Raw genomic sequence first — 19655 nt, 5'->3', positions numbered from 1 at the left:
GAAGAAACTAAGGATTTAATAATCAGTTACATAGTAAAGTATACCACTATATCAAAATAATCTAATATAATAATCATAATCTATTATGATTGAACCAAACATCAAAACCTATTATTTGCAGAGCTGCCACCTTCACAAAAGGATCAGGGCAGCTATACTAAACAGCAGTCTCTTGTTTCAAATAGTGTTAAGATTCTCAAATGGAATATTGCCATCCAACACAGTATTACTTCTTAATTTACAAGTAGTGAGATCTCTTAATTATTTCAATAGTCATTAGAGACACAGAGAAGTGGGTTTTTTTCTTTTTTCAATAGGCACTTCTGGAGGAGGAAGTGCAATACAAAATCACTGCAAAGGAGTCAGAAGGGAGAGCAAAAATAATCTGCCTCCAGTCAGCCCGGGCCATGCATTTTTCGACCTATACACACTCAAAACACCTCTTCCTCAGAACATTCATTACATGACCAAAATGTTCTATGCACCAGTAAGAGGATAAAGTCTTATGAAATTAAGCCACTGACTGACATGTACCTGCAGTCCTATCCCTGGTCTGAACATGATCAGATTTTATATTTTGATGGCACGCACAAGGTCTCATGAAGAAAGGAATATGTAACCAGTGGCCCTAAAACCCCTCTTAAATATCTTAGCATCCCAGTGTGGGCCAAAGTTTGAGTGCTACTGTTAGAAAGGATTCTGGAAAACTAGTAACAGAGAAATAAAAATACAAAAAGGGCAGGCTTTGAAACAAAGTAATGGCTTTACTAAGCAAGATCCAGAGGTCCATGCTCATTCAAATATCCTCTCCCTAATAGCAGCCAAGAATGGAGCATGCAAGAATACAATCAATACACAGCAATGTTTCCCAAGAATATTCCTTGATCCCCCAACAGTTTGCAGAAGCAGGATTTCCTGAACAAGAATAGGTAGGTATTTGATGATTCTTCCACGAAACAGCAGTTTTCCTCTACACTGATGTAATGTTTAGACTCCTTAAATTCCTGAGGCAAGAAATTCTATAGCTTAATTACACGTTCTGTTGGGAACCACCTCCTTTTGTCTGTTTTCAATTCATCAGCTGCTATTTTCATTAGATACCTCTTAGTGTGTGTGCACTAAAAAAAAGATAGTGAATAAACACTCCCTATTTTTGTCCCATTGGTTGCTGAACACTTAACAGGATGCTGTCACACCAGTTTTTGGTCACCATTTCTACCTTAACAAATTCATGCTGCTCCTCTTACAAAAATTGTTACAGATTTCAGATTTTCTTTTCCTTAAAATTTCAACTATGCTCTTTTTACAGCAATGACAGGGACAGGTGTAAGCAGGTAAAGACTGTGTATGATGATTAAATTTCTTAAAAATTATAATCATTATTTTCCCTTTCTTTCCTAACCATTTCTAGCGGCAATAGTCAGCTTTGAACTCATCTTTTTAGATGAGAAGGCAAGCTTCTTCTTCCCCACCTCCAAACAGAACACATGAAGCAATTTATGGGGAATTTCATCTGCCATGTTAATGTTGTCTGGTTGCTGAGCAATGTCAGGTCCTTGTGTAATGCTGGGGTCTGCCTTTGCATCTGCTACCCATCAGTGAAGTCTGTGAGCTCACTTTTCTTCCATACACCTTATTATTAACTTGAACATGCTCTCTTAACATAACCCTGGAGAATTGTTACTCGGAGCCCCTCTCTACTCTGTTTACTCCAACTCTTCCTCTTATATTTTAATCATTAATTTAACCACATAAAATTCTTTCCCCCATCCTTGGTTTCTTCAAAATTCTTTGGTGGTGGTCCTTGTCAAATGCTTGTTGGACATCCAAGGATACTGTTTCTGTCAGATCTTGCTTATTCATGTACCTGCCTTCAAAAAACCTCCAGCGAGTTTGCAGAACATGACAACCCTTCACAGCAGGCTTCTAACTCTTCCTCAATATATCATGTTTTATCCATGCTATTTTTGTTATTATTATTTTGACTGATTTACTTGGAACAGATGTCAGGCTTAGTAATCTGTAGTTCCCCAGATCTGTCCTGAAGCCTTTTTTTAAAATAGTGTCACATACAGATTAGGACACCATAGATCACATGCACACTAATTTATATCTTAGCTGGGTGTTGTATTTGTTGCTTACAGTCTACAGGACAACGATCCTTGCTTGCTTGCTGTTTGGAAAGCTGTACTTCTGAAGTGCAAAGCAGGGGTCTCTAAAGACATGGAAGTGGTTTTCATTATTTCCACAGAAAGTTTAAGCATTATCTTTAGGAAGATCAGTACATGATAAAAATGTACTGTAACAGTAATACTACAAACATTTATTTGCATCAAAAAGTCTCTCTTATCTTTCCAGTCTGTAAATAATAGTTCCATAAATATATGCTCCTGTGCAGCAGTAGCCATTCAACTATGTAATAGCTGTCCTAATTACCAGAAAACACAAATGAGCTTGTGAAGACACAGTTATTCATTTGCAAATGAGACAGCATTCAAAGAGAAGTAAAACTTTTAACATCTTTCTGGAATTGAGAACTTCTGTGGAAATTACAACCAACAACAGGCAACTTGAGATAAGGACTAAAACAATGTACACAAATATTTTAAGGTTCACCAATTTTGTGTGAAGTTGAGGCCTTACAACACAAAGTTTTCAAGCACCATCTAAGTTTCGGGTTTAAATTCACAAAATTTTTCTTCTAAGGCCAACTTTCATCTCTTTTAACGCACATATCCAAAGAAAAGGGTTGAAAATTAGTCTTAGAAATTGATCAAGTGCTTTTCTGTGGTGCAAGCTCAAATGCTAGGTTCATTGTGACAGTATTTCTACTGGCAGGATGTTACAGTTACACATAACAGTGTGTTTAAATCTACAGGCAACTGTTTCACCTCCTTTTTTCACCTCTGTATTTTGCACCAGTCTAATAGAAGCTTGTAATTCTAATTCCAACAGAAGAGCAGCATGGATTCATGAATTCAGTATGTTTAAATCAAATCTATTGAGAAAAAAACAAACCAAAACACTCTCAAGATTGGTAAAAAGACCACTGGAGCAAGCATAGCACTCAAATCCTATGTTCACAGCATTAAGAAGAAAAAAAAATAACCCAATTACAGATGTTGAAAAAACACCTTTCCAGATATGAGATGAAAACTTTCCCTTGTCTTAAAGCCTCTGGTGCTGCTCAGTCTTCTGGGCAGCAGGAAAGTTAACAGTAGCCTCACTGCTGCTGCGGGAGTGAGAGGACACAGCTGACAATAAAGCTATACACAGCCTTGATATTAATAGCAGAAAGCTAAGACACCCAGAGAACAATGCAGCTACCAAGTGTTCTCTCTCCTCTTCCCAAGCTGTCTTAAGAAAGCTGGGAGGAACAAACAAACAAACTTGCCTGTGAATACAAAAAAAAAAAATATTCTGCCTTTCAACACCTGTATTTTGTTTCATTTTAACTGCCACACGTACTGGTTTCGCCCCCTTAAGTCATTTAATGAAAATCACAGAACAGCTGAAACTGGAAGGGACATCTGGAGGATGCCTACCCCAACCCCCCTGCTCAAAGCATGTCAATGACAGCAAGTTACTCAGGGCTGTGTCCAGCTGGTTTTTGAGTTATTGCCAAGGATGGAGAATACACAACATTTTTTGGACCACCTGTTCCAGCGATCTATCACCCTTAACATAAAAAACTCTCTATTTTTTCTTATCTTTAAATGGAATTTCCTGTATTACAATTTGTGCCCATTACTTCATGCTATCAGTGGAAACTATCAAGAGCAGTCTGACTCTATCCTTTTTATTCCACCTTTATTCCACAATAATTTTGGGTTATTTACACACATAAAGCGCCCCTGAGCATTCTTTTCTCCAGGCTGAGCAACCCTAGCTTTCTCAGCTTCTCCTCATAAGAGAAATTCTTCAGACCCACAGTCATCTTAGTGGCCCTTTGTCAGACTCACTCCAGCATGTCCAGTCTCTCTTGTACTGGGGAGCCCAGAAGCACACAGCACTCGAAGTGTGGCCTTACCAGGGGTGAGTAGGGGGAAAGGATCTATCTCCACCTTGATCTGCTGGTAACTTTTCCCAATGCATGCAGAACACTTCTGGCCTTCTTTGCAAGTGCACATTGAGCGCTCACATGCATCTTTCCCACCAGGACCCCCAGGTCCTTCTCTGCACTTTCTTTTCAGCTGATTGGACACTACTACATACTGGAGCCTGGAGTTGTTCCTCTCCAAGATCACTGAATTTCCCTTTACTGAACTGCTGGAGGTTCCCATCAGACAATTCCTCTGTCAATGTCCCTCTGGATAGCAGCATGACCCTCTTTGGTCTATCAGCTCCTCCTGCAAGCTTGCTGAGGGTTCATCTCTGTGACCCCCAGGTCAGTAACAAAGTTGTTAAACAGGATTGTCTCTGGCACTGAGTCCCGGAGTGCACTGCTAACCACTCGCCACCAGCTTTTGAGCCAACTTGTGACGTTGTGCCACTGATGCCAACCCTTGGAGCCCATCAGGTCAGACAGCTTCCAGTCACTTTGGCTGTTCACCCACCTGGCATCCACTTCATCAGTCAGTTTATAAGGATGCTATGGGAGATCATGCTGAAAGCCTCACTGAAGTCAAGACAAACAATGTTCACTGCTCTTCTCTCATCTACCCAGCCAATCTCATCACACAAGGTGGTTAAACATGATTTCTTCTCCATGCTATGCTGACAGATCCAAATCAACATCTTGTCTTTCATATTTGAAAGTTATTCCAGCTCTTTTCCTTAATCATCTCCAATTTAAGTTTTTGTTTTGTTTGTTTTTTTTTTTTTCTTTTGATGTCTACAATACACTTATTAATAGTTGCACATCTACTATTGGAGATGTCCCTAGAACAACTAACAGTCTCACAGCATTGCTTAACAAACTACTTATTCCAGCCGGGCACTGAAATAACAATGCTCCTTTTTTTCTCCACAAATGTATGTAAGCCAGTAGCAATGTTGTTGCAGCTGTAATGGCCTAATGACCTCAGAGAAGCAAGGAAAACACCCTCCTCCCTGCCCCCAAATATACTCACTACTTGCTAACCATGCCCGTAAGAAATTTTCTCTCCTTTAAACTGAGTATTTTGTTAACAGATTCCTTTCTACACATTTAGGATAATAACCATATTTTGTCAGGATCTTGACAGAAATAACTTATTTTCTCAGATTTCCTGGCCTCCCTGAAAAAGAAACATGAGAAATTTCAGGGAGCATCTTCTCGCATGTTTTTTTCTTAGTTTTTTTTCCACCCTCTCTCTTCCCTTTAGAAATGCAGTGAAGAAATATCAGGGCCTAAATTTTGCTTAGGAAAAGTCCATCCTTACACTATCAGGAATGAAAGAAAGCACAGCATTAAACCCTCTGCACTCAAGCAATGGTGTACCTAGAAGGTAAGCATCTTTTTAACCTCCACTAAAACTAAAAATGCATCAAAAATTTTTGGTCAGCAATGATGTAATTTTCATGAATTCTGTCTACTTTTAAACAATTCCAGGTAATGGATAATCCAAGTAGCTGGCTTGGCTAAATGGTAGCTCAGCTCTGTAGGCACTACAGTAATGACAGGCTACAGTTGTGGTTTTACACTGTATTATACATCCAACTAAGTGTTTCAAACACATGCTGTGGCATTAAATGGAACTGGAAGAGCAGATTACAACATAAATCCTGTGTTCTTCCACCAATTTAGCAATGTACTGCCAAAAAGGAGTCCATTTTAAAAGCCGTGTTGTACATTCAGCCAGGACACGTCTGCTACAGTTCCGACAGACCACGGATAATTGTCTGACAACCACTTCTGGGGTACTAATGCTCTCTGCAGCCCAGGGATTGACTAAAATATTTTGAACAAATTTTGATGTAATCCCAATCAGATTATAAAAATTTTGAAGCAGTTGATGCTCTGGGCCGATGCTAGTTGACAGCACCCATTTAAAAACTCTTTCACACCCATACAAAGTTAAATCAACTTGGCACTCTCTCTGGTAGACAATTGTCTCCTTAAAGTATGAACACTATTCATCCAAGTGAATTGCTGCATTAAGGGGGCAGTTGGCTGGCATGGGGAGGACTGGACTGATTGACAGTGCATCTTAGTCACAAAGAAGTTCTAGCAAGAGTTTCTAAAACCCAAAGAGCAGTTAGGACGGTGAATAGATGAAGCAGGCTGAAGACACAAAAGTACAGGATGTATCCAGGAAGATGCCGGTGTTTCAATAAGCTTCCTAACTATGACTAATCTTAAAACAGTTCTCGCGTCTTGTTTTGTAAATTTAGCATCTCAAGTGTTTCAGAGAATTTCGGTTTACTACTTAACCCCTTAACACCAGCTAAATATTGCAGCAACAGTTATTTGTGGAGGGTTTTTTTTTCCCCAGAACTATGTATGCTAAACAGCAAAGAGCTCTGTGAAGCTTCCTAGGAAGTGGATTTTATTTCACCTCTGAAACATTAATAAAAAAATGCAGGGCAGCATTTAAGGGTTCATTCTCAAATTATTCAAGAGATTACAATACACCCATCCCCCGTCCCCTTGTGAAATTTCAAAGAGGAAGGACAAGAAACCCATACAGAGAGTGCTTAGGTCATAATAAACACACAGTTGAATTAATCCATGATTCCAACAGATACCAGAAGCACTGGAAGAAAAACTTGATATGCAAGACTCCAAACAAAATTTTACAAGACCTATAGCAGAGTATTATATAAGTAATCACTACATCTGAATTCATTTGTCAAATATTATTTTGTCATCATTTGTGTACACAAAGCAGATACCGTTGTGTAAAGCATTAATGGAAAATGCTAAAAGTACTATTGTCTACTGTGGAACTCAATGGGATTACTCCAGACACCACCAGCAAATACACAGGATACATCCAGTTCAATTTTCAGTCTAAATGAATTACCCACTTCTCACCTCAGCAAGACTACATAAAGCCACTCAGGATGCCAGCCTGAGGCTCAAAATACAAACAAGGCTCCCCAAACCTCACACAACTTGTCATATAAAGCCTAGACTTAAACAGCAATTTAAACAGACTTCTTTCATCTATTTAAAGATAAACTCCTTGAAAGTTTGCTTAACGTTTACCAAGTGCTTGTTTTCTCATGATAATTCTTATGCCACACAAAGAGGTTCATAAAGAGATCCTAGTTTCTGTAAAATATTTGTAGTCAAGGTTAAATGACACATTGCTCAATGCAGTGAACTAATATAACTACAATCTAATTGAAAAAGGGCAAAAATCTTTGATTCAACTGCTAAATAAACCTAGCTGTTTGAGCTAACAGATCCAATTTCACTGCCCGTTAAAGCAGGCAACACTTTTTTTGTCTTCATTTTATACTCTAATGAAGTCTACTTCAATAGAATTGCCTCCACTTATCCCAGAGGACGATTTAGTCCTTTTGTGTAAAGCTAATCCAGCTCTCCCTGAAGTCAAGGGGAATTTTGCACTTGACTTCAGTGTGAAAAAGGATCACATCCTAGAATAGCAGCACTAAAATATCTGAATAAAAACAAGTTCAGATTTTCCAGTTCCTAATTAGCCAAAAAATGCCCCAGACAAACAAACTACCCTGAAACAAGCCTTTTAAAAAGGAATAAAAGTCTAATTTCCATTTCAGTTTAAAGCATACAAGAAGTTATTTGACATGGCAATGTTTTTAAAGAGAATTATCCCATTCAGATATCCTGACTGTAAAACTGTACTATCTGCATCTGCTTTGGCTTTTGGTTTCAGGGGAATTTGAGGGAAAAGTAAAAATCCATCAAATATAAGAAATATTTTAAGAGAAGCAACAGTTTAATGGCATGGTTGCCAAGCCGTAGAAATCCTGCAGCAGTAAAACTTGCAAACTTTTCAATTTTCTGTCAAAGCAGTCGGGGTTTCCTCAAGAACTTCTTAGGCTGTGATATACTGACAGGATCAGAAGCTTTTGCAGATTACTCTGTTGGCCTAAATATGTTTTGATTCCATCACATAAATTACCTGGTTACCAGGCTACACTGTACTGCACATAATGCAGTAAACAATGTTTACTTCTAACTATTTGTACAACAGCAGAAATAGAGTACAACAGACCTATGAAGCCAAATTAAGTCAGATGCTGACTGATCACACGTCACATATAGTTACCACAGTAAGTTACCCTTCTGATGACATTTCTTTAATATTTGAAGTGGAAAAGGAATTTTTTTTAAACTGAAATTTCTATAAAGACATAGATTTACTTTTAGGACAACCTATACTGAATTTTAAAAAAATATTCAAACTATGCTGTTAGTCACCCAAACTTTAAACAAATTTACATCACCAAACTGGCAGAGCTAATTCATAACCACCTGAAATCAGAATTTGAATACCCAAATATCTAAAGTAAGATAAGCTGTTGCAAGTGTAAAGAATATTCCACAACTCAATGTTATTTAGATACCGGTTGACTAGAATCTTAGAAACATTTAGGGAAGACAAGGTTAAATGACAGGAGAAATTTTTTTGTTTCTAGTTTCAAAGAAAACATAAACTTGGAAGTATGTGATCTATCCATTCTAATGCCTTAGAGGTTGTGGTGACCAAAAATTATTCACAAACTAAAGCTAATATTCTCTTTCGTAAACAAATCTATCAGATTTAAAGCAAAACGTGGTGTGCAACAGAATTATTGCCCTCTATATCCTTATCTAGGAGCAACATATTCACTTGTACTTTCAAATATAACACTAATTATTTATATGAATTTCAATCAGAATTTCCATTCAAATGCCATTGAACACAAACTAGGAATAAAAGTGTCTTGCATAGAAATTGCACTTTCATTGTTTAAGTAATTATGTATATAGCTTAAGAGATTTATTAAGACACTTTATTATTACACTAAATATACACATAGAAAATCCATGCCCGTGGCAAAAAAGCTAACAGGATTAGTGTAAACCTAACATGTAAAATCAATATATTTTACCGACTAGGAAGGCTCAACCTCTTTCTTTGGGAAAAGAACGAAGAAGCCCAAGTGTAAATCTGAGGTAAAACAGTAATTTAAAATAACCACATAAAATAAAGATGACTTGCTTGTTAATGTAAGTCATATATTAACTTGGCTATGATTTCACCATGTATGCACCAGATTTAAATAGTATTCTGATGATATATCAAACCTAAGCAAAAGGGAAGGGGAGGTAATCAAAGAGCCCCAGATTTAATAACCAATGCAAATGAATTCCAGAATATTTAAATACACCTACTATGCATGAACAAGTCAAACGTTTCCAGGGAAATAATTTTTCATCTATAAACTAACACTTGTCTCATTTTACATACATCATGATAGCCTGAATCAATCAGTTCTACGGTTTCTACAGTGTACAAGCTAAGAAATAATTCCTAAAATGAAAAAGATTGATATTTTTAGCAAATTATATAATATGCAATTATTCAGCAAGATATTTTGAAAGCTTACCACTTTAAATAGCCTCAATCACTATGATTTATGAATTGTGTTTTAAGTGTGTAGCTGTACTTAAAATACAGTACAGAATTGTACTGGAAAGTTAAAAAAAAGGTACTCACATTACTATTGCATCCTAGCCTCTAGAGCCATATGAAGCTAGCATTTAATCTTTTTGTGTTCGGAAGCTGAAAATTTTGTACTTGCATTTTGCTCTCTCATTTAGAACCACAGAAAAACAACAACAAAACCAAATAAACAACCCCCCCTTAAAGACCACCAAACAAAAACACATAACCTTTTTTTTTCCCTACCAACTACAGAATGTTAATACAATGCCTACTTCTCAGGGCTGAGAAAACAAATGTTACTCAAGAAAATTTCCCCAACTGACTAGTAGCAACATCTCAGGAATTATCCTTGTTTTCCCTTCTCATTCTCCATCAGTAATTGTTTTCAAAAGAAATAGTATTCTGCTCTATGTTCTAAGTGCTCCTGAATAGAATATTTAACTTTACTATGAAAACAGAATTCACCATGGCTGCCTACAGTGAGACTAATATAATACTGTTTTTCTCTCCCCAGTGAATATTTTTCAGTTAGGTATGGATGAGCTGATGTGGCCAATGCTATTATAGCCTTTAATCATCCATTAAAAAAATATTTAACACCAGTATCAGCTAAACAAACCCACCCCCCTCTTTGCTTTAAGAGTTTTGTCATTCTATAATGCAACTTCTACTCTAAAATATATGGCAGGGGGAATCCCAAAGAAACAAAATCAAAGAACATACTTTGGCAAAAATCCCACATATCCCATGTCTCAGAAGCCAGAGAGCACACTTAAATTTTAAGACATTGCTGCTGGAAAAAACCTGAATACTTTTTATTTAGAACGGGCAGATTGAGAAGTGCCATCTGTTGCTCAAAGAACGCACACTGAAATTAGCCTCTAACGAAACTTCCAATAACTTTTACTTGAGACATTAAGAATTTATCCTGAATGAAGTGGATTGGAAAAAAAAAAGTCAAGACAACAGATATTTGCCTAGATGGACTTCTGGTCTGATTTATAACAAATGCTCTTTCAGTAGGTTTCAGTTAAAGAACATGTGCATCAAAGAGAGACTCTATTCAGATTTAGGATAAAAAACCCCAAACAATCAAGAAAATGACAAGTCTTTTGTCCCCATTCAGTAAGGGATGGCCTTCTTTTAAGAATGATACACAACTCACCTGGGCTAGTCATCACACAGAGCAGAGAATGGTCTTTGCCTCACTGAACTTATTTAAGCCCTGCATAAATTTGCATTAGGTAAAAGAAGACAAAAAAATCCATATTTTCCCATTCACCTGTCTCTGAAGTATTGCAGGATTTTCTATTAGGAGAGGTTCCCTACGAGCTCATAGGATGCATTACTAAGTATGTTCACAGCTTCATCAGAGCATCACTACAACTTCTGATCTCTAAGGAAATGTGGAGTGTTTCAACTGAACTACCACAACTGAAGCTGGTCACAAACATTAAATATGAAGACTATCAACAAAACACTAGAAGACGCAAAATGTTCTGCTGGCATGTTCTGTTTTCAGCTCAAGAAGATACAGGAAGAAGGACACAAACCACTTGTTTTTTGTCACCATAAGCTCTCCTCCCATTTCATCTCATCCTTGCTTTGTCTTCACATGAATATAAATGCCGTGTCTTTACGGATTTTTAAAACACAAATTTTCCTACTAGGTTTGGTGTGGATCTGTAATTTAAGATACTTGGAGACCCCTGTTCTGTACAAATTTCAGATCTAAATGTCACACTTAACTCTTGTGTTTCTCGCAGAATAGGTCTGATAAACTTCTAACTAAAGGACTACATATTTTTTCTGTTAATATTCTTCCGAAGACCTTTGTTTGGGAATCAGTAATGTAAGGTCTTTATTTCAAACTGCAGACCTCCAGAAAAACAGATCAAAATCAAGGCGAAAAAAGGAGATACAAGAGCACTAAAAAGATGTATGACTAATCTTGGTGATTTATTTTAAACACTTTACAATGAAATACAGAAATTTTGTATTTATTTTTAAATTTCTTCCCTCAATCTCAGCTTTGATAATGTTTCTTTCCTAAGTTTGGCAAACAAACGCTAATTTCAGATAAATGTGCACTTCTAAAACAAGACTATTTTCTAGATATTAATTCTATATGCATTTTTCAGTGGAGCATACTTACAGCAAACCCTTAAAAGCATTGTTCATCTGTGAGGCACATGCTAGGCTAAGCCTGATGAGAGGCTAGTTTTTATGAATTAGACCAGAAATCCATCAAGCCCAAACACCCCTGAGTCAGACCAGAGGTTCATCATGGGCTCCCACCATCTGAAATGCTGGGCAACACTGGATGCTCAAGAAGGCAGCCTAAAAATGAGGAAAACCTGTGACCATGCTGTCCTTGGTGCAGCCTCCGGACTTTGGGGTACCATTGCTTTGGGGCAAAATAAAGTACTTGTGTTGAACAGGCTGAGCTGGTAAAAATCAACCAGAAACAGGAAGAGTATGTAAAGAAAGAGAATGACTTTGGAGGGTTTTTCTTCTACTCTTCCGTGGTTACAAGTGTCAGTCATGATTTTAGTTTCCAATAAAATGTTCTTGAAAAGCAAGAAGATACACATAACAACTGAGACTTGTTTTTTTCCCTGCCACACTTTAAGCATAAATATTAATGTTGTTATCTAACCATACTTAAAATAACTTATTAAAACTGGATTGTTCACTATTAATTTGTTTTAAGTCTCCCTTTCCTGGCTGACTTCCAAAACAGTTATAATGCTATACAATTGCAATACACAAGAGATCCATAGCACCCTCTAATTACTCTTTAAATACCTCACACAAGCACTGCCTTTTCTTAAAATTGTGAGGCCGTTAGGTAGGGTTGAAAATTTCAAAACCTTTAGCCCGGATACTTTATTTTATTTCTGAAGTTTGCATGCACCATCAAAACGTTTGCCTTGAACTATGGGCAAACACTTTGAACATGAATACCATCCTCCACTCCAAGCCTTCTCTTCTACAGGACAGTCAGTCCCGGGAAGCACACCTGAGGCCTGACTGCATTTGTATTCCATAATTCACATCATCAATAAAACAATACTACTGCCTCAGTTTTGCAACACTAGAGAGTGCTTTAGGCATGTGCAAAGGAACTTAACCCTACTAAATGAAACTCCTCCAATACGAAGACTGAGTTTAAATGTGTGATTAATGCCACAAAATTCTCCTGAAAGTTTCTCCAAAACAAAGTTAAAAGCCCCAGTCTACAAAGATTTACTTTTGTGGGTGTGTTTTATTCAACTTCACTGTCAATGGAATTAAATAAAGTTATTCATTCTTGTAAGCCTGGTCTAGATAATCCTAAAATTTCAACTAAAAGGGTTCATCACTTCTGAAGAACATTTATTTTTCCCAGACTTCTCCAGACTTCTGGTGTGAAGAAAGCCACAGAAACATTTTAAGCCACAAAAGTTTTTCATCTCCCTGAAGTGACAAGTCAAATGACAAATTATTTGATGTTCAGTAGCACCATCAGAATTCAAAATTTACATAAACATTTAAGATATAGGTGCAGTCAATATTGATACTTATTGAAGTCTCACGTGACATTACTATAAAAACACTTGCCTTCCAAAAATACAAATATAAAATACAGCCTGGTTAGCAAAAAAAGTTATCCAATTCCCTACTCAACTAAAAGTGTTCAAGAAGCTAAAATACAAATTATTCCAGTCTGAGGTTATGCTGTGAGGCGTGGATACAAGTCCAGCTCGAGGGCTTGATTTCAGCTGTGCATGGCTTTGGTCCACTGACTTACAGGACACAGCATGAAACCCAGTGCTCTATACAGTGCCTATCCAAGATGGCAACAGAGAGCATTTCCTATCCTATTTCCAGCTACCCTTTACATTTTCAAAGAATATGTGCTTAAATCTAAAGGGAGCAAACCTCATGCATAAGTAACAGTGTTTACTTACTCAATTTCTAGCATTAAAGTTACTATCATCTGGATCTCTGATCCTGTAATCAGCCATGTGTGTTAACTTTACCTAAGGGTGCAGTCCCACTCATTCAGTAACTTACTTTGGTGCCAGTTTCTGTTTTGATGCACTGGCAGCATCAAGGATAAAACCCCATAAGTCAAAAGGCAGTAAGAATGACCTCTTATAACCTAAAATTAAACTTGTCCTACAATTAGTTGACAGCATCATTCTCATATTACTTTTTCCCTACTAAACTCAGCATACACATGGGAAGTTGTCCAGGTTTACCTTCAAAACCTGGCAACTGGTGACACAATCTGGAAGCCTACAGCTCTAATCACTGGTGCGAATCCATGCAGCCAGGGACTGTAGCGATTGAAAGAAGTTCCCATATGGCAATTGTAAAGCAGTTTGTATTTTAAAAATTATAAAAAATAATGGTTGCCACATCATAAAGCCCATCACTATAAAACAGCCTCCTACTGGCGCTCTCAAGGAGAACAGAAATGAAATAAATCCTGAGACTGAGTTATCTACTTGTATTTGGAGGTGGTTCCTCCAGGACAAAACCTAACCCATTCTGTCACAGTAGTTGGAAAAACTGCAGTTCTCCCTCATGGATCAAACTGTTCCACCAACAGGCACAGCACTTTCAGTACTAGAAGCCTGAAATCTTTCAGGAGGACTTCACAGAAACCACAGGCTGTGTACGTATGCATGGAAGGTGCCCTACCTGAAAAAGGCTGCTTGATGCCACACAGCAGAATAAGGACACATTCCTAAGGTCATTTTTGTGTTAGTACTGACATCAATTTTTAAATTAACATCAAGGTATCTTACTCAAACTGTGATCAAACTACGCAGCAAAATGGTTGGATGCAAGCAGGGATTATGGATGAAAGAACGCACTTCTTTTAACATTAACGCATTTAATATTTTGAACACAAGGAACTATTGAAAATATACAGCGTTTGTCCGCAGGTAGCACATATGGAAAAGTAAAACTGTGCAGCCAAGTTTGTTCATAAAGTAAACTTTGACCACATAATCTGACATGTGCCACACCGCAGACTTACGCACCGCTGTCACATGACTGCCATGATTTATCAGACCGAATAGAGTGATGATTTCATTCTTCAGGAGCTGCAGAAGTGCACAAAACTAAAAATAAAGAGCATTTTTTTGGTGCAGAAGAATACTTCTTTGGCTCTGTTGAATGGATATTGATAGAAACCCCTAAATTGTGAAGTTTTTCAATAATTCCATTACACTGTATGCAGCGCACCAAAAATGTATTAAGTATTTTTCCAGCTATTTCAAAATAATGCAGCATCTTAAATACACTTTCAATTCCATTTGTTTTGTAGCCAAAGAACTGTTTTGTTGAGTAACAAATATTCCCTTGAAAACTTCTCTTTATAATACAAAATACAGATTAAAGCTACCTTGGGCTCACCAGTCTCATTCCAGACAGAATGGTACTGGGGTCCAGGTATTAAATAACTATTGAAAACTGGACCAGTAGCTCTGCAAGCAGCAAAACCAGGAGGCCTCGTTTCCTGCATCAATTTCCATCTTGAGGTAAGTGTTGCTATGAACTCTCTGGTGTGCAGGTTAAAAGCTCTGTTCTACCTGGCTTCCTTACTTCCAGAAATTTTGTAGAAACTGCTCACCTGGGAGACCTCTGCTGCCAAATTTATTTGAAATGTTCTAAGAGCCAGAAGACTTATTAGAGGGACTGAAGGCACGCAGAGATTATAGTTCTATTTAAGCTACACCTGTTAAAGAAAGAAAGCTAACAAAGCACGTGGAATAATTAGTTACTGGCAATTGTTGCTACTAACTACTGTCACACCTGGTAGCACTGGATCTTTTCTTTGAAATTCAGCAGAAGCACAGTGCCCATGCTGCTGTCTCTGTCCCAAAATTAATCACAAAACCCTGGCTGTGCAAAACACACCCATAGTCTCCACTCTGCTTATGCTCAGTAGGAATCTCCTATAAATATACAGATACACATCAGAAGTAAGAGTGGAAGTGCAAGGTTTTGTTGTTTGGAAATGTTCTTACTTCCGTGAAGCCTACAAAAACATGGTTATGGCTGAGCTGTACTACTTACCAACAGAGGTATTGCAAAGATAACTGACAAGGCAATTTTATATCCCTCTTCAAGGTCTTAGTTTCCAAACAGGAAAGAAAAAGACTGAAGTAAACTTTCGTATCTGGCTCCCCTGACTAATGATCAATTTCACTTGCAAAATCTGCCTGAAATATCATTCAGTTGTCTATGAATTATTAAGTGAAAACCAATACACTTTCTTTGTCAACACACTCCAAGTTTCAAAGCCGCTTTTGGAACATTTTGCCACTTTATGTAAACCCAAATATCTAATTTTTAATTAATGACTGGTCTCTGCCTAGGGTTAAATCCATCAGGTACACCTGAATACACCTTAACAACACGAGCTTCAGAAATATTTCTGTCCCAGTTTTCCCAGTGCCAAGTGGACCATACCCAAAAGCACACAAGACACCTAGAACCCCATACATTAATGTAACAAGTAACCACATCATAAACTTCACACATTTGTAATATTGAATATTGGAGGAGTCACACTAGCCCCTGGCCTGAGCACACAACTTTAAGCACATCGAGCCTGCGGGTCCACACAGAGCACAAAGTTATGTGCAGACTCCACAGTAACAGGGGCCTGTGTGTGCCCAGCGTAATTTTTTTTTAAACTCCAAGGAAGACAAGGTGCCTTGATAAAGTGTGATGATCGAACATTTTAAATTAATGACTCAGAAATGTAAAGCGGTCGTGTCCCAGGCTCTGTAATGGGATATAAACTAGAACAGTAGGGCGGAGGGGACAAAAATTAATAGACGATAAAACCACGCAGACCAACCTACAGGCGACTCCTGAATTTTGCCCTTTTACATCCCCCGGCCCCGCGCCGGGAGCAGAGCCGGGAGCGGCTCAGGGCGAGCCCCGGCCGGGGCGGTGAGGGCGGGCACGGCCGGGGGACCAGCAGCCGCCCCGCAGCGCCCGCGGCAGGGCCGGGGGAACCGGGGGGGAACGGGCCGAGCGGGGCTCTCGGGGCCCTCCCCCGCAAACTTACCGCCCGCAGCCCGCCCAGCCCAGCCCGGCTCCCGCCCGCCCGACCCCTCGGCCCCGCGGGCAGGGGCTCGGGCCCGGGAGAAAGTTGCCGAGAAAGTTTCTGCGGAGGAGCAGGGCCCGGGGGTGCGGGACGCCCCCAGCCCGGGGCGCGGCGGCGGGGCGAGGCCGGGGGCGGGCGGCCGGGCCTAGCGCCTCCATCGCCGCCGCCATCGCGGCCGCCGCTCCCGCGGGGCGGCGGAGCGGGGACGCGGCCGGGGCCTCACCTGCCTCTCCTCGACGCGGCGGGTGGGAGAAGGAGGGGGGGAGGGAAGGAAGCGGGGCCCCCCCGCTCCTCCCGGAGCCGCGGCGACCCGGGGAGGGAAGCGGGGAGGAGGGGAAGGGAGGAGGGACGAGGAGGAGGGAGCCGAGCGCTCCGGTGCGTGCGGGGAGCCGGAGCCTCGCTGCGGGAGGAGGAGGAGGAGGAGGAGACTCCCCGCCCCTATGGCCGGGATCTCCGGTGGGCACCGCGGCCCCTCCTCCGCGCCGCGCTTCCCTCCATGCGCTCCGGGCCGGGATCGCCGCTCCTCCCGGCCGGGGCAGCGCCTTCGCGCCCGAACCGGAGGCCGCGGGGAGGAGCCGGGCGGGCCCGCGGAGCCGGGCTGGCGGCCGTCCCTCCTCCTCCTCCTCCTCCTCCTCCTCCTCCTCCTCCTCCGCGCCGCCGCGCACCGAGACAACATGGAGGAGGCGTGCGGGGCGGCGGGGAGGGAGCCGGGCTCGCCCTGCCCCGCGGCTCCCCCGGGGCGGCCGCCTACGCCCGGCCTTGGGGCCCGGGGACCCTGCCCGGGGTGGATCCTCCGAGCCGCTCCTCCGTCCCGCCGCGCCGTGGTGGTGATTGCCACAGAAGCTGAACGTGAGGGATTCCGGCAGCGGAGCCCTTCGGCGTGGTGCGTGAAAAGCCAGCAAAAATAACTTTTCAAACTCCTGGCCTGGGTGTGTTCAGGTGGGCCGCGGCTGAGGCGCGGTGCATTGATTCCCTGTGGGTCAGGCAGGATGGGCCGTGCGGGGAGTGCCCGGGGCACAGCACGGAACAGACCTGCCGCCAAACCCAGCACAGAACCAGCCTGCGAATTACCCGTCCGGAACTGCGGGGAATTCTGCCTTACGGATCGCGGTTCCGTAAGGCAGTGTTGCATATTTTTGAGAAATAAAAAAATCGGATTTGTGTCAAGGTGGGCTTCGTGGAAAAAGGTGGTTCAAGTGCATCTCGCCTTCAGAACTGCAGGTGCAGGAAGGAGCGAAAGAACAGAAAAAAACCCCAAAGGGGCAAAGTTAATGAAGCTTACATGGGCAAATCGGTGGTTCTCATTCAGCATTTGTTGTTTCCAGCTCTCTAGTAGTCAAATTTACATCTCTCCCTGCTTTATTTTCTTTAAAGCCTGATCATAAAACAGTAATTGTATTGATCATTAATAATAATCTAATATAGTTTATTCTTAAGAAAAATAATTGAGTCAGGATGTCCTGTTTATTTTGCAGGTAATGCTGCAGAGTAAAGCCAATTGTGTTTTTTAATTTCAGATAAGGCAAATACATGTATTTGCTTCTGGAGGACCATAGATGCACTTAAACAGTTAACAAAATACAAAAAACCCAAAAGCGTTCTAGATTTGGAGACTCAATACCATAAATTGTTCTCATGTAACCCTGTTAGAGTGGTGGAATTTATAATTTCCTGTTCAGTTAGAAATCTAACTTGCATTATACAGAATTGATTTTTAATTTCAAAAGCAATGGTGAGTTTTACAAATTGACATTGACAATGAATTACTTAACAGTCTGCAGACTCATTGAAGCTCTAGGTCTGCCATGGCTTCACTACTCCAACTGGGTTTACGGTAATCTTGAGTGAGAACAAGGTTTGAACTCCAGTATCATTTGTGGGGTTTTGTATACACAGGCAAGTGTTACTGATTTTACAGCACAACGGTAAAATGTGCATATCTGAAAAACACGAGACCTAGTTGTGTTATCATCTTCATTACGTTTCAAAATGACTCACTTAAGAAATTTTGTGGCATTGGGCTGAAGCTTCATAGTTGGAGACATACTGGCTCTTGCCAGCTGTCGCTGTAATTTGACTTCTGGGTTTTAAGTTTGGTGTTGATGGATGGGATTATATAGTAGTCCTTTCTCACGGCACCTGGCAATGCCCAAACTGAATTGTTTGTTGGGATTGTCAGTTCATCACACCTCTCCTGTTGCTTTCTCTCCTAAAGACCAACGTAAGGAATGATGTGGTTTCTGAAAGGCTGAGCTGTTAACCGTGTCCTGCGTGTACTGTGTGCTATTGCCTGCCGCAGACACTACTGGGGCTGCACCAGTGATTGACTTGGTCGGTAGTGGAGAGACTGTCACGCCTAATTTCAAGCACAGTGTGATTAAAATAGCAGAGCAGTTGGGGAGAAGAGGAGCTGACCAGTCCCATAGCTGAGAGCAAGCTCAGACTCACACCATATGGGTGTGAAAGAATAGATGAGGGTTTGAGTTGGGAGTCTTGGAAGCTAGACATGCTTTCATTGCAGTGGAAAAATTGGCTGCTTCTTAAATTGTCATGCACTTGTCACTGATAGTTTGAGTGTTCCTCAGAATGTGCCTTTTATAAGGAAATGTTAAACAGATGACTTAAAACAATTAAACTGTTGGTGGTTCAGCCTGGTTAATCCTGCACAGGATGGGACTCAGGGTGTCATTGCCACCTTTTGCCTGCCAGCCCAGCAGCCACATAATACCTGGGTAAAGCTCCCTTACCACGGCTGTTCCTGAGTGGGCTCTCAAACATGTTGCAGTGCAGGTGGACTGGCACCTCATGGTGTTCACTCAGGAGGCTGAGTGAATCAGCTGAAACTACCACAAGTCTCAGCTGCTAGTTAGGCAAGGCCAGTGCCTGCTTCTAGGAATTCTGCCCCCCCCCTTTTAATCTTTTGCTTTAAATTAATATTTTTGACCTTTCTCTGGAAAGAGAAGCTACCCTCA

The 19655-nt window shown here is 40.7% G+C and overlaps 1 protein-coding gene across 1 annotated transcript in view; it reads right to left on the bottom strand.

Moving 5' to 3' along the window:
- YES1 (YES proto-oncogene 1, Src family tyrosine kinase) overlaps nucleotides 1–17175 on the bottom strand; it is a 47569-nt gene extending 30394 nt beyond the window's left edge. The window contains exon 1 of the mRNA XM_083874841.1: nucleotides 16907–17175. The gene's annotated coding sequence lies outside the window, so the exon portion shown is untranslated. The remainder of the gene's footprint in view (nucleotides 1–16906) is intronic.
- Nucleotides 17176–19655: the final 2480 nt, after the last annotated feature.

This window comes from Zosterops lateralis (genome assembly GCF_965231275.1).
Source record: "Zosterops lateralis genome assembly, chromosome: 1".
Classification (NCBI taxonomy): domain Eukaryota; kingdom Metazoa; phylum Chordata; class Aves; order Passeriformes; family Zosteropidae; genus Zosterops; species Zosterops lateralis.
Note: the sequence above shows the minus strand (reverse complement) of the source record. Positions and strands in the feature narration are given on the sequence as shown.